Here is a 13,113-nt window from a genome sequence, read left to right as displayed (position 1 = left end):
CCCTTCTGCTTGACTTCCTAATTCACTTGTTCAACATCTGTGATAAAAGAGCCAAATCTATGCAGATGACTGTGCTTTCATCACATAGATGTGATTTATGTCCAGAAAAAGTTTCTATCTTTAGTCCTCAATGAGGTAAGACTTTCACAGGAAAAGATTGGTAGATATACCCTCTTACAGCACCATATTAACATCTTCATATATAAAGCAAGTTCCAACATTCAACCTAACACACAAAATTCTGACAAAGTAAAAATATCATAATGGCAAAGCCCTCATTTTCTTTGTGAAAGAAAGATACTGATTCATACTGCTTCTCTAGAAAAATTGCAGACTTCTGGAATCCACTTCTGGTGAAGTTGAAAATGGTGTATGGCCCGGTGGCCATAAATTCTCTTAAGCATTCCAGAAGGAATAGTTTCATTTACCAGTCTGTAACACGCCCTTGCCCTTATTCATCTTTATGTTTTCCTCCTTAGTTCTAGTCTCCTTATCTACTAATCCCATGTAGTGGCTCCAATTTCCATGCTTTCTCCACACTGAGCTTGAAACAGGCTTTCCCTCATTGCCATTCTATTCTGGTTGGTGGAGCTGAGCTGAGCTATTGCCATAATGGTGCAGAGCAGGGAATGGCTGCATTGCAAGCTGGGCCAGGCCCTCCATATGCAGGCCATGGGGCAGAGATGACTGCCCAAATGGTAAAGAGAAAAATCTAGAGTGCATAAGAGAGTACACTTTATCAGTGCACATTGTCCTTCTGAAACACTTTCATGCAAATTTGGCTGGTGGAAAAGAATTACTATAATTAAGAACAGAAAGTGACACAGAACAATGCAAGAAACAAAATCTAAGAAGCAAGAACAAAAGAACCATTTTATGCAAGAGGTAAATTACAATAACTTGATATACTTATTTTCTCCTCTCTTGCATGTCTTCTATAAAGAGAATTAAGAACTTAAATGAAGAGAAAGCAAAGAATTAATTTCCTACCTGCAAATAGAAGGGGGGGGGGAAGGGGTGGGGAAGAGGGAGTAGGGAGGAGGGGAAGAAAAAAAAATGTCTAGCTGACCTGTAAGCTGTTTCTAAAATAAGAGGCCAAGTTTAAAAATTGCTTTCCAAGCTGCATAAATGTCTCAAACTCTTCAAACTCTTCAATGCAGTCTGTTCAATACTGTAGAATTCTGCATTTTTAAGCACATAAATTGAACAAGACACTGTTTAAAATACTATTTAAATTACTAGTATGTCTATCAGAAAATACTTTGATAGAAAAAAAATTGTTTCATTGTAGATGTAGGAATTTTGTCTAGGAGTGAACAGCTACGACTCATCCTCTGACTGATCAGAATCTGAGTGAGAAACAGCAGGCAAATTCAGTGAAACTCTTTTGCATCTGCTAAGGAACAGACTACTTTGGTTTAAGTTTTGTTGATATCATCAGATTGTTAAAGGACGAGCACGTAGCTTAAAAGTTTCAGCACAAGCCACGTTTCTTTTCTGGAATCCCTTCTTACTCATTTCATGCACGACAACAGGAATTGCGACATCTATTTCCAAAAGAACATCATCCTGGCAAGTAACGGGCAAGCAAGGGCAAGAAATTCTCACAACAGACCCGGCACGTGCAGTAGACTGCTATAAATCACGAGGAAACCAGTTTCACATTCTATGAACGAGTGAGCTTCCTTTGCTGGCGGCAGGATCGCCGAATCCATCGCATCCCCGGGACGACCCACAGCTCCGGCGCCACGCTGCGGTTCAGCACCATGGACAGCGCCAGCTCCTCGAGCCGCGCTGCCCCGTGGAAGCGCGCTGCCGTGGCCGACACGGCGCTGCACGACGCAGGGCGAGAAGCAACGCAGGCACCAACTGGTGCAGCTGGCAGTAAGACAAGGCTTTGGGAACTGACTTAACTGGCACTTCTCATGTCTTGCTACTCCCAGTAAAAGAAAAAAAATTGCATTTGAACATTTCAGTAGGATGACGTGCACTTTATCATTTCAACAGGATGACTTACAACGATTGAATTCCCATGCTAACTCTTCACCCCTTGCATATTTCCATATCTTACTAACTACGCATCAGGACATACTTTTCGGCTGCATTATCCTTTGCTGCTAATCCAAAAAAGATGAACCACGAATAACAAGTGTACAAAACAGTCTGTTCAATTTAAAACTAAAGTTCATCCGCAAGTCTGTCCATATAATGAGCTTTCTTTCATTTCCAGTGAAGTTGCGGTAGTATTCCATATAACTGTGTTTACCTGTGTCAGAAGATCACATAGTATCATTTTTTCAAATTGTCTGGGTGTATGAAAAATGAGTTTTACAGCACTGCTTACTTGGCCACATTGCACAAATAAGCAGCACGAGTTCTCATCACATTAGTGATGATTCTGCAAATAATGACATTCATATCATGCATTGTACAAAACAAATAAACCAACAAGAGAGAAAGAAAGATGATCACCAACAGCCAAACTAGCAGTGAGATCCTGGAAAAATAAAGAATTTATCCTTAGAGATAGCAAGAGATCTTTGGCAAGACAATTTCAGTTCATTATTAAAGTTGTAGGGAAAGGAATTAAGGAAGTGGAGCAGGAGAGGTTAAAGCAGTGGGTTAAAAAAGGTAGTTGGAGTTCAGGGAATGAGTGGAGTTAGGACTTTTCTTTTAGGAGAGACTAAGAGTATCTATGAAGAAAAATATATTCTAGCTTTTCCATAACACACATCACCTTTTTACATACATATCTGCAAAATGAAATAAGATAAGGGAAAGAAAATATTTCATATTTGAAATAAACCTGTGTTTAAATTCTAGGAATGTTAAATGCTCTTTACTTGTCATTTCAACTTTTTAAACAGGACACAAGAAACGTTCTTTTGGCATGGGTTTTTACATTTTTTCCTACTGAAAAGAATTCTGTAGAAAACCCAAAAATCATATGTAGGAGTTAAATCACAGACCACATTGCAGTGAGGGCATGTGAAATTAAGAGAACTGAGCAGAGAATGAAAGAGGCTCAGGCATGTTTGGATTTTGGAAGCAGGTATTTCTCGACTTTTGAGAACTATTATAGGTGTGACTGGAGCACAGCCATCAGCATGAAACAGTCGCTATGCAAGAATCTGACAGAAAATTGTCTTTAAAAAAAAATATATATATATATATCACTTAATCATGAAAAGGCAAGTCAAGGAAGACAGAAAGTACACAGAGATGCAGCAATAAAGAGTAAATGTTAGGTGTCATTGGAACATTCCTGGCTAGTACTTTTGAAGACCAGTAATTGGGAAATCACATCTGGTTACATACAAAGGAATAGCGAAACCTGTCTTTCCCTTTGTTATTTCTTTAAACAGTTATAAACCTGTTTAAATAGCAGCCTCTGAATATTCTCAAAATTAAATCTAGAAGACAGCGTGGTTTTTTAAATAATTCATCCTGATGACAGAATCTTACAAGAAAGTTCACTTAAAGGGTACTTTAGGCTATATAATTTTAGACTGATCATGTGTTCTTCTGGGCATCTCTTTCTGCGTCATGTGGCCCTGCTTATTAAGCTGACGTTTATGGCATCTTCAGAACAGCATGACAGTAAATTAGACACTGTGTGATACTGAAAAGAACTGAAGCATTGTGTATTTTACATGTCAAGAGATGAGCACCTGTATTTTCTCTTCTAACTTCAGGTTAGAAAAAGAAAAACAGAGAGAGAAAGGAAAAGATGTAAATACAGCTGTTATTGTGCCCTGTAATCACCTATAATTAAAGGTGGACTTGCCTGCACAATCACTTATAAGGGAAAGACTCTTGTCTTTTCATTCTCATGTAAGGTAGATTAAGTCATAAGTCTTGGCTTTCAAGACACTCAGGTAACGGCATAACAAAGTATAGAAAAGCTGCTTCATTACCAGCACATGAGAAGTCTCACTGAGACTTGAACATGGAAATGTTCAGACTGTATTTTAACCAATCCCTCCAAAGCCAGTGGGACTCCTTAAGAACTGATGTTACTGGGGACCATGATTTTGCCCCCCCTTCCCTTGCATTAAAAGGCATTTGGAAACATGTCTTCCTTCCAAGATTACTCCAATACATTAGCAAAGCCTGTATTTGCAACAGCATAGTTCTGAGTCTGCAAACAGCCAAGGATGTGACCCATGAAAGAGCAAAACCGATCCACCACAGTGTTGATTCTTCTAGGAAGTAATTTCACTACCACTAGCTTTCTATTTTTATTCTGTTTAACTTTTCATTCTCAGAACACGTAAGTAATAGACCAAAACTTAATCTGGTCACACTTTGCAATAGAGCTACTACACTGGAACTCCTTCTGCTCATTTGAGATGAGCTCCTTTAACTTTCATGTCAGTGGTTCCCACATCAATGCGCAGCACTGAGTTTAACAGCCTGATTTGAATAACCTCCCATTTAAAATTAAATGGAAATCAAATGGAAATATTTTCGTGTCTCAAGGGAGAATGCTCAGACATTGATAATCTGCAAGGCAAAACTGTGCCTTAGAAGTTTTTGCAGTATGACACAGACATCTGAGACACATTGTAGATTACTACACACCTGGACTTGGGTGGCCTACTTCGTTATAAGGAGTTGCTCCTGATGTATTACGAAAGCATATGAAGACATAGGCATGCATATTTTTTTTACAATATACATTACAATTACAAAATAACTTCTTTTTAAAGCAATCTTAATAAGAGATTGCTTAAATCAAGTAACCTCTACATAGCTAAAAACTTTCTCCTTTAGGTTTTCAGGATTTCTAGCCTAAAAGAGTGACATGTTAACCAGTAGCTACATGGTCAAAAATATTCTCTTCCAAAAAGAAATGGGAGGCAGGAAAACATTCCTCGAAACTGCAATGAGATCCTTGACATTCTAACACATCAAAATAATGGGAAGGATGAATAAGTTGCCACAATTTCAGGATTTAAGAAACCATGACTGAAGTAATCTGTTATGCTAAATTTTGTTCCCCTTTTAAAGAAAAGTATGTCAGAAAATCACTAAATCATGTTGCCTGTTTTCATCATTGTATTGATCTGTATTCATTTATGCTCAGAGGCAACAAAGTATTTAACCATGTACATAATTTCAAGCATGTCTTCAAGTGCCATGGCATCTTCATTCAAAATTAAACTCAGTCACATTGCACCAAAAGTGTTTGACAATGACGTTGGGTCAAAAAAGCAAGACTAATACTCAGATTTTGCACTGGCCTGTTGATTTCACAAACTCAAATGAAGGACCAGTATATCTCTGCCATGTTCAATACCAGGACCTCATCATCCGTGTTCACAGAAGGCACTGGATCACTTTCTCCTCTGGTTGGGAATGTCTCATCTTGCTGCCAGTTGATCTTCTCTTCCTCCATTTCAGACCACATTCACGTTAATAATTCCTAACCACTAAGGAGAAATGTAATTATTCTCTTTCTTTCTACTTAAAATTTAAAGGAGCATTTTCTACTTCATTCTTTTTAACAGCTACTCTTAACACATTTTCAAGCTTGCAATAATGATTTTAAAAAGTAGGAAAAGGAGCGTAAGTGTAATTTTTAAATTTTTTTTTTAAAGCTTATTCAGTTGGAGGTACCAGTCTCAGGTACATAAACATGCATAAGCATATATTCTTAGAGGAGTTTACTAAAATATTACCATTTTTGTAAGTGATCTTTGAGCTTCACGAATGATTTTAAGAAGAACTGCGATTCAGGTATGTGCTTCAATCTCACACTTACCAGAGGGCATGCACCCAAGCTCTACAGGTTCCAGATATTATTACTAAGACATTAAAATGGTTTCTCTCTCAGGGGGAAACATCCTTGTACTGTGGGTGAGCACTTCAAGCTCTCCCTGAGGGTTGGGACTCAAGTTGCTAGAGGTGTTTTTGTAAAAGACCAAATAACTACATCCTCTGTAGGGAGAAAACAAAAAAAAGAATAAGAAACACTATTTAAATAGGTTGTGCTCTTGGCACTGCAGCACTAATTCTGAAAATTAATTGTCTATAAGAAACATGTGGCTCCTAAGTGATTTCTAGACTTAACACTGGTTTCAGCTAAATAAACATCAGTGCCATAACTGCCATGTTAGAGGTACGTCACATCTCCTTACAAATTCGTTTTAGAGCTGTCGCAGACATTCCAGTTTATCTCTTCTAAAAAAATCCAAGCAGAGATAACTTCTTCTGTAATGCAATATGTCACTGAAAACACAGTCTACTTCTGGATAAATTTATTCCTAGGGGAACTGCTGTTTGATATCTGAATCCCAGTTTTTCACGAAACAAAAAAAAAAATTTGGCATGGTTTCTCTGAGAAATAACACTGAGGGGGATCTCACCACTGTTTATAAATATCTAAAGTACTGGAGTCAAGTTAATGAGGGCAGACTTCTTTTGGTGGCAGGCAGCAATAGAATAAGGGGCAATGGGCAGAAACTAAAATGCATGAAGTTCCATACTAACACAACTTCTTTAAGTTGTGAATGACACTGGAACAGGCTGCCCAGTGAGGCCGTGAGTCTTCTCCAGAAATATTCAAGACAGACCTGGACACCTATCTGTGTGACCTACTGTAAGGAATCTGCCTTATCAGGGGAATTGGACTGAGTTTTCTCCAGAGGTCCCATCCAAACTATACAGTTCCGTAATTCTGTAGTAAGCTGAAGCTTCAGAGGTAAAAAAAAAAAACAGATATTAAAGGTCATATTTATAGAATATCTGTCCCATTTGCAAGTTAATGCAAACAAAAAAACAACTAAAGACCATATTTTAATACATGAAATCATTTACCTAGCAAAAAAATTCCAAAGAGCTTACATAATGAAGGTGTTATGTCTCTCCAAATGGTAACTGTTCCTCATTCTTTCACTCTTGTGTATTAAGGATCACGGAACATTCAGATTGGAAAGGACTTTAGAAGGTCACCTAGTTCAACTTCCTACTCATCTGCATGCAGCAAAGCAATAGCTCTAGTTCCAAACTCTGAAAAAAACTTTACGAGAGTCCACAAGGCCACTGTTGTTTTACTGTGAGATGTAAGGGTTTGTCTTTCCAACTACATGTGTCCTGAATCTCTTTGACTGTAGCAGGGGGTTTCATCTGTGAAGTGGATAACAGTGGTGACTTGGTTTCTAGTCTTTCTTGCTGTGGAGCTGTTCTGCATCAAAGAGGAATAGACATCTAGACGTTCTTCAAGTATGTGATACAAATTAATTAACTTAGCTTGGCAAAAGGCAAAAATAAGCAAAGTGTACTTCTATTATTATGATGACAAGTTAGCTTACCGACATTTTCAGTAAATTACCAAATGACAAACTCATACCTACTTTAAGTAGTCACAGAGTTACTCTAACTCGTGAAAAGCTAGCAGATAAAGGAGTAAGCGTGTAATAACAGATCTTGGTAGGCTATAGCAGAAATAAGTGTGTCAGTTCCATCCTGACTTCATAACTTGCAAGGCTGGGATCTGACTTGACCTCTTCAAAAGGTGTGAGCATATAGTCTATGCTGACCATCTAACTTACCACCAGTGTGCAAAAATAAAGAGGTAGGCATTGCTAATAGGCACTGTGTGATTCAGCATGCTTATTTAGATATGGTCTCTCTATTTTCCGTGAATATAGAGGATGATCAGCTGGCTGGGTTAATGTGACCACTTAACATTTAGACTACTGGTGTTAATCCTGCCTGTGGTATACCATAAATTCAGTTGTACGTGCTGGTAGACCTTGAAGTCCAATGAAGTTTCTGTAAAGGTATGGACAGCAGGAGCAATTCCTTAGACACACTGGAATAAGCTAAGAGAAGAGCTTTGCTGTTATGCAAGATATATTCATCTTCACTATTACCAGTGAAATCTGATTAGGTGACAATGAGACCTACAGGAAAACAGGATCAGAATCCTCTTCTACAGCACGACAATCTGAAAGTACACATTTTAGTGGGTATATCAGTGGATAACTGAAAAAATGACTGCCACGCACATGCCTTACATTATAGTCTGCTCTTGTACGTACTTCACGGATGGCTCTTGTGGCTTTCATGAGTCCACATCATTTGGATGACTCACAAAAAGAAAGCTATACTTATACTCAACAGACTCCTACAACAATGCCAGAGGTGTTATAGCCTCCACAGTCAGTACAGCGCTCAGCAGGAAGAAAGAAGTCACAAAGGAATAAGGTATGTAGGACAGTTTTTCTTAGTGTTTTCTATCATACAGTACATTATGACAGCCGAATGCAATATCGATGTTGCAGCCAAAAATTCAACAGCAGTATTCAGTGGACTGAGAATGCATATGGCTGAATAAGACAAAGAACAATTTATTCAGAAAGTATTATAGGCAGTTATAACATTTGCTTTCCCTTTATGACCCTAACCTGACACAGAAAGCTACAACTGCAAAAAAATACAGGACCTTCCAACCCGAGAAGAAAAACACAAGATTTTATAGGCAATGAAATTCTAGAACTCACTCCTGACAGATCTTTTCAGACCTTAACATTCCCTGAACTCAATGAAGATATTTTCTTGAGATTAAGTATTTCCTTAACTAATTCTTCAGATGGAAGCACCACAGCACCAGAAATCCTTTCCATTCCACGCAGAAAAATCCACAAGCCTACCAAGCTCTTTCATCCACAAATTGAGAATGTGTTTTTGCACTTAGTCTTATATTTTGGATGAGCTCAGACACAGTGGTGAAAGTGTCTACGTGGATAAACAGACAGACAGGATTTAGACTGAATCCGTTCAGTTATTTTTACATCTGTCTTCCTATTGACATATCCCACAGGCTGATGTGCAACAGCTTCAACTTCATGTAGACCATAATATAACATCAAAGAAAACCTGCTGTAAAGTTCTTGTGAGCTGACTGAGTGCAAATAATACATCTTTGTGGTCTCTTTACCCCAAGATTGTAATTAAATTTATTTGCCTAATTTTCACTCTTGCTTTTCTTTCACTTCTTTTCTTCCTTATAGGAAGATGACTGGGTGATTTTCTTACTTTACAGATTTGTAAATATGGAAGTCATGCATACATATTTTCTCCTTGGAGCATATAAGGAGAGCGTTTATCAAATACTGCTTAAACGTAACTTTTTTTAGCCTAGCTATGCTCTACTAATTTGCTTTTCTTCTGCATATTTTCTCCCTCACAAATGTACTGACCTGGGATATGTGGACTGTAGTAGTGCTTTCAGAAAGCTAGGTCATGCCAGCCTTCCTGATTAAGAGGTAAAGAGGACAAACACTAATTAAAGAATAGCAAGACATTGCACATGAAACATTAGAGTTTTGCAAAAATGTATTGCTCGTTTGCTTAGAAGGATGAGCTTATTTAAAATATTTAATGACTAAAAGTGAAAAACTGGTCCCACTGGAATAGTAACCAGTTCCCTGCTCTTTTTGTAGAGCCAGAACTTCATTCTGTATTTCTGGAAGATACAACCTCTCTCCTCATAGCTGCAAATCAAAGTACTTTTACTTCTCCTTGATTTACCTGAGACACAAACAGGTATGGCTATTCTGTTTTGTAAATAAGTGAATTTGGGTGTAAATTTCAACTCTAGGGCCACTACAAATTTAACTTTTGGAGAAGACAAGCTTTTCCTAATTTCTGAATATTTTATTTTCTTAAATTTTACAGGTGTTTTAGCTTTTACCATTAGTAACATACTACACACCGTGTTGGAGGAAGGACTCTTAAGTATCAAAGGCTATAAAATACTAGCAACCTTCACCCTACTCACACAACAGCTTTAAACGCACCTGGCCTGAAGTCTCTGCTCTCCTGTCTCTTGCAATGTTCCACTAGAAGCAATGATGCATGGTATCACAATTCTTCAAAATAAAGATTAATGATTTATATTCTTTGTAGTTAAGACTGAACAACTGGAAGGGAACAACTCCCTTCAATGGGACACATGCAGCTTACTCTGAAGCACATTTATGCTTGAGGGAAGTCCAAGAAAAGAAGATTTATGAGCTCTTCTCACAATTTTGTCTTACCCTCCAGAAATGTTACCATGCTCTTGAACCAAGGGATGAAAAGTGAAGGCATCTATATAATGAAACAGAAGATACATTTAGATACAGGAACTGAAGCAATTCACAGGTGAGGAAGGGCTAAAAAAGCTGACTTCATCCAGATGGAGACAGAGGAGAGTCAAGGAAAAATAATCAGTAGGTACAAATAGCTGAAAACAGTGCTTGCATCTTTTCAGTGATGCTGAGTGACAGGACAAGGGACACACTGAAACACAGGGGGTATCACCATAAGACCAGAAAGCACTGTAAAAGCGCAAGGGTGACTGAGCAGTGACACAGGTTTCCCAGAGAGCTTGTGACTGTCCCTCCTTGACGATATTCAAAAGCCATTTGGAACATGCTGGGGAACTGCCTCTAGGTGTCCACACCTCAGCAAAGAGAGCTGAAACCAACAAACTCTGGAGATCCCTTCCCACTTCAGTTTTTCAGTGATTCTGCGACTGTAGGGAGCAAGATTACGTTGTCACATACAGGAAGAACAAATAGTATGCATTTGTCAGATGCAACAGTACTGGCTAGCCTCAACTCTAACTGAGCTTTATTCTAATTTTCTCTCTGCAATGGTGAGAAACATCTCTGAATTCTCCCACGTCACCCAACCTCACTTCCAGTGTCCATCTACTTTCTCTTTCTACCTAAGATCTAAAAGAAGATGCCTGCATTAAAAAAAAAAAAAAGCCAAGAAATGCTATATTAAAAAAACCCATAATCATAAAAACTGAAAATAAACACATTTTGCAATATTACATTTTTTACACTTCTGCCCACTCCTCTGTCCCTTTCCACACTTGAGTCACCCCAACACTTACATTGATTTATCATTTTTAATCTGAACAGCTTTTCATTCAGAATTCTATCTGTGTGAATGTCTTAAGGAAGGATTGAATAACATTCAACAGGTGTTGCTGAAAGTATAGCTCTCACCCATCCTATCTACTCTTTAAGGTTGCTATTTTTTTGTAATTTACTTAACAGGGCAAAAAGCAGATTAAAAACAGATATGATAATGATTTATCAAAGGTGATTTTCTGATGCTTGTTATTCAAAGGATCACAATATTTATGATGTGGTAAACTGTGTACCTCACAATGTTCCAGACAACCCCATTATCGCTCCATTCCTTTAATTTTACTTTACCTAAGGCTAGTGAAGAGTTATCAGAGAGACTAGAAGAGATGAGCATAAAATATAAAACAAAGTCTATTTTGAATTTGGTTCTACATCACTGACATAAACAATACCAGAAATTTCTGCAAAAATAAATATTCTTTTAAAGTTGTTTTTAGGAATCCATAATGAAAACATTTTATACTTCCATTTTTAGAAATCACCAGTATTCTTATTCTTACTCTTGGAAGGCTTCACCACTATATTTTGACTGCATTGCATAATACTGTGTAGAAAATGTCATTTCCCTGGCTTGCTGCAAGTCTAAGAGAATTTTCTCTTGAGGGACAAACCAGAAAACCAAAAAGAACAAACAGTTCCATAGATTATTCAATAAGCCTAAAATCAAAGGTTCTTTAGTGCCTGAAGATAGCTAACTAAAAGCACATAAACTAAACACAATGCATCATCTTGTAAGTTCGCAAGTAGTTCACGTTCTATATTGGAAATAATTTTCTAGCTGTATCAACTGTATCAAAGCAGATTATTTGAGAGCATTAAATTAACTTAGATACGCAGACAAATTCAAAAAATTAGATCCTTTGCAACGCTAGTAACTATTGAGCAAGAAGAGGACCTTCATTTGGACTGCTTTATTCATATCCAGGGTGATGAAGGGCATATGAGAGCCTAGGAACAGATGGCAGTCCAGGAAAAGTCTGGAGCACAAAGAACAGAGAAGGGAACTGGAATTGTTTAGTATGGAGAAGAGGAGGCACAGGGGAGATCTTACTCTTACTGCTCTCTACAACTGCCTGAAAGGAGATTGCAGCAAGATGGGGTTCTGCTTCCTGTCCCGAATAACAGTGAGGGAATGGCCTTACGTTGTACCAGAAAAGGTTCACGTTGAATATCAAGAAACATTTCTTCTCAGAAGAAGTGGTGAAGTAGTGGAACAGGCTGTCCAGGGAGATGATGGAGTCACTGTCCTTGGAGGTGTTCAAGGAATGTGTGGATGTCACACTGAGGGACATGGTTAGTGGGCATGGTGGTGATGGGTTTGTGGTTGGACTAGGTGGTCTTAGAGGTCTTTTTCCATCCTTAATGATTGTATGAAGTAACACTCATCTCAAAATGATGATAAGGTTAATTTTCTTTCAAAAATAGTATACCCTGACAGAGATTTCACCAGTCTTCAGGGTCCTTTGGCAGGGAGAGAAGGCAAGATTGGAAAAAAAGGTAAAGAAAGCAGTTGATGCATCAGGTCACAGTTTAACACTCAAAGCCACGAGGATATAAAACAAAGAAAGAAAGAAAACGATAACAGAAAGTATCATCTTCCAGGGCTTTACCTTCTATCATCACATAGTTGACTCTACAGCTAAAAGCTTTCCTAAAAACCTAAGAGCGGCTAAAAAATTCCATGTGATTCCTTAAGCTTAATATTTATTATGATTATGCAGAGAGGCTTGCCAAGTAATCCAATAATATTCTTGGCTATTACTGATGCCTTCTAAGCTTCTCCTTTCCAGCCAGTCAGTGCTGTAAAACTAAGCTAGAAATACAGACCTTCTTGTTTCTCTAGACCTCGAAAAGAGAAAAATATCCATACTGTGGACTGTGACAAGTCCAGCTTAAAAACTCACTTAAACTTCAACTGGACTGCACAGTGAGCTCAGCCCAAAGCCTATTATCATAAACTGCCCTTTCCCAGAAGTGAACAATCCCGTGTGTTTCACACTGCCTTGACTGGGAGCCAAGGATGAGCAAGTTCAAGGATGCCCCCAAGGAAGGCCAAACTCTTCTGTGGTGGAGCTCGGTTACCAGATTTTAGATCTGATGTGGTACAAATACATATGTGGCTGTGCATGCCTGTCGATTCACCAGCAGAGTGGGAGGTGGTGACTTAAAAAAAAAA

The sequence above is a fragment of the Centrocercus urophasianus genome, unplaced genomic scaffold (genome assembly GCF_019232065.1).
Source record: "Centrocercus urophasianus isolate 14NV4802_14NV808 unplaced genomic scaffold, USGS_Curo_1.0 seq_11, whole genome shotgun sequence".
NCBI classification, from domain to species: domain Eukaryota; kingdom Metazoa; phylum Chordata; class Aves; order Galliformes; family Phasianidae; genus Centrocercus; species Centrocercus urophasianus.
The sequence above is the reverse complement of the archived record's forward strand: the minus strand, read 5'-3'. Positions refer to the sequence as shown.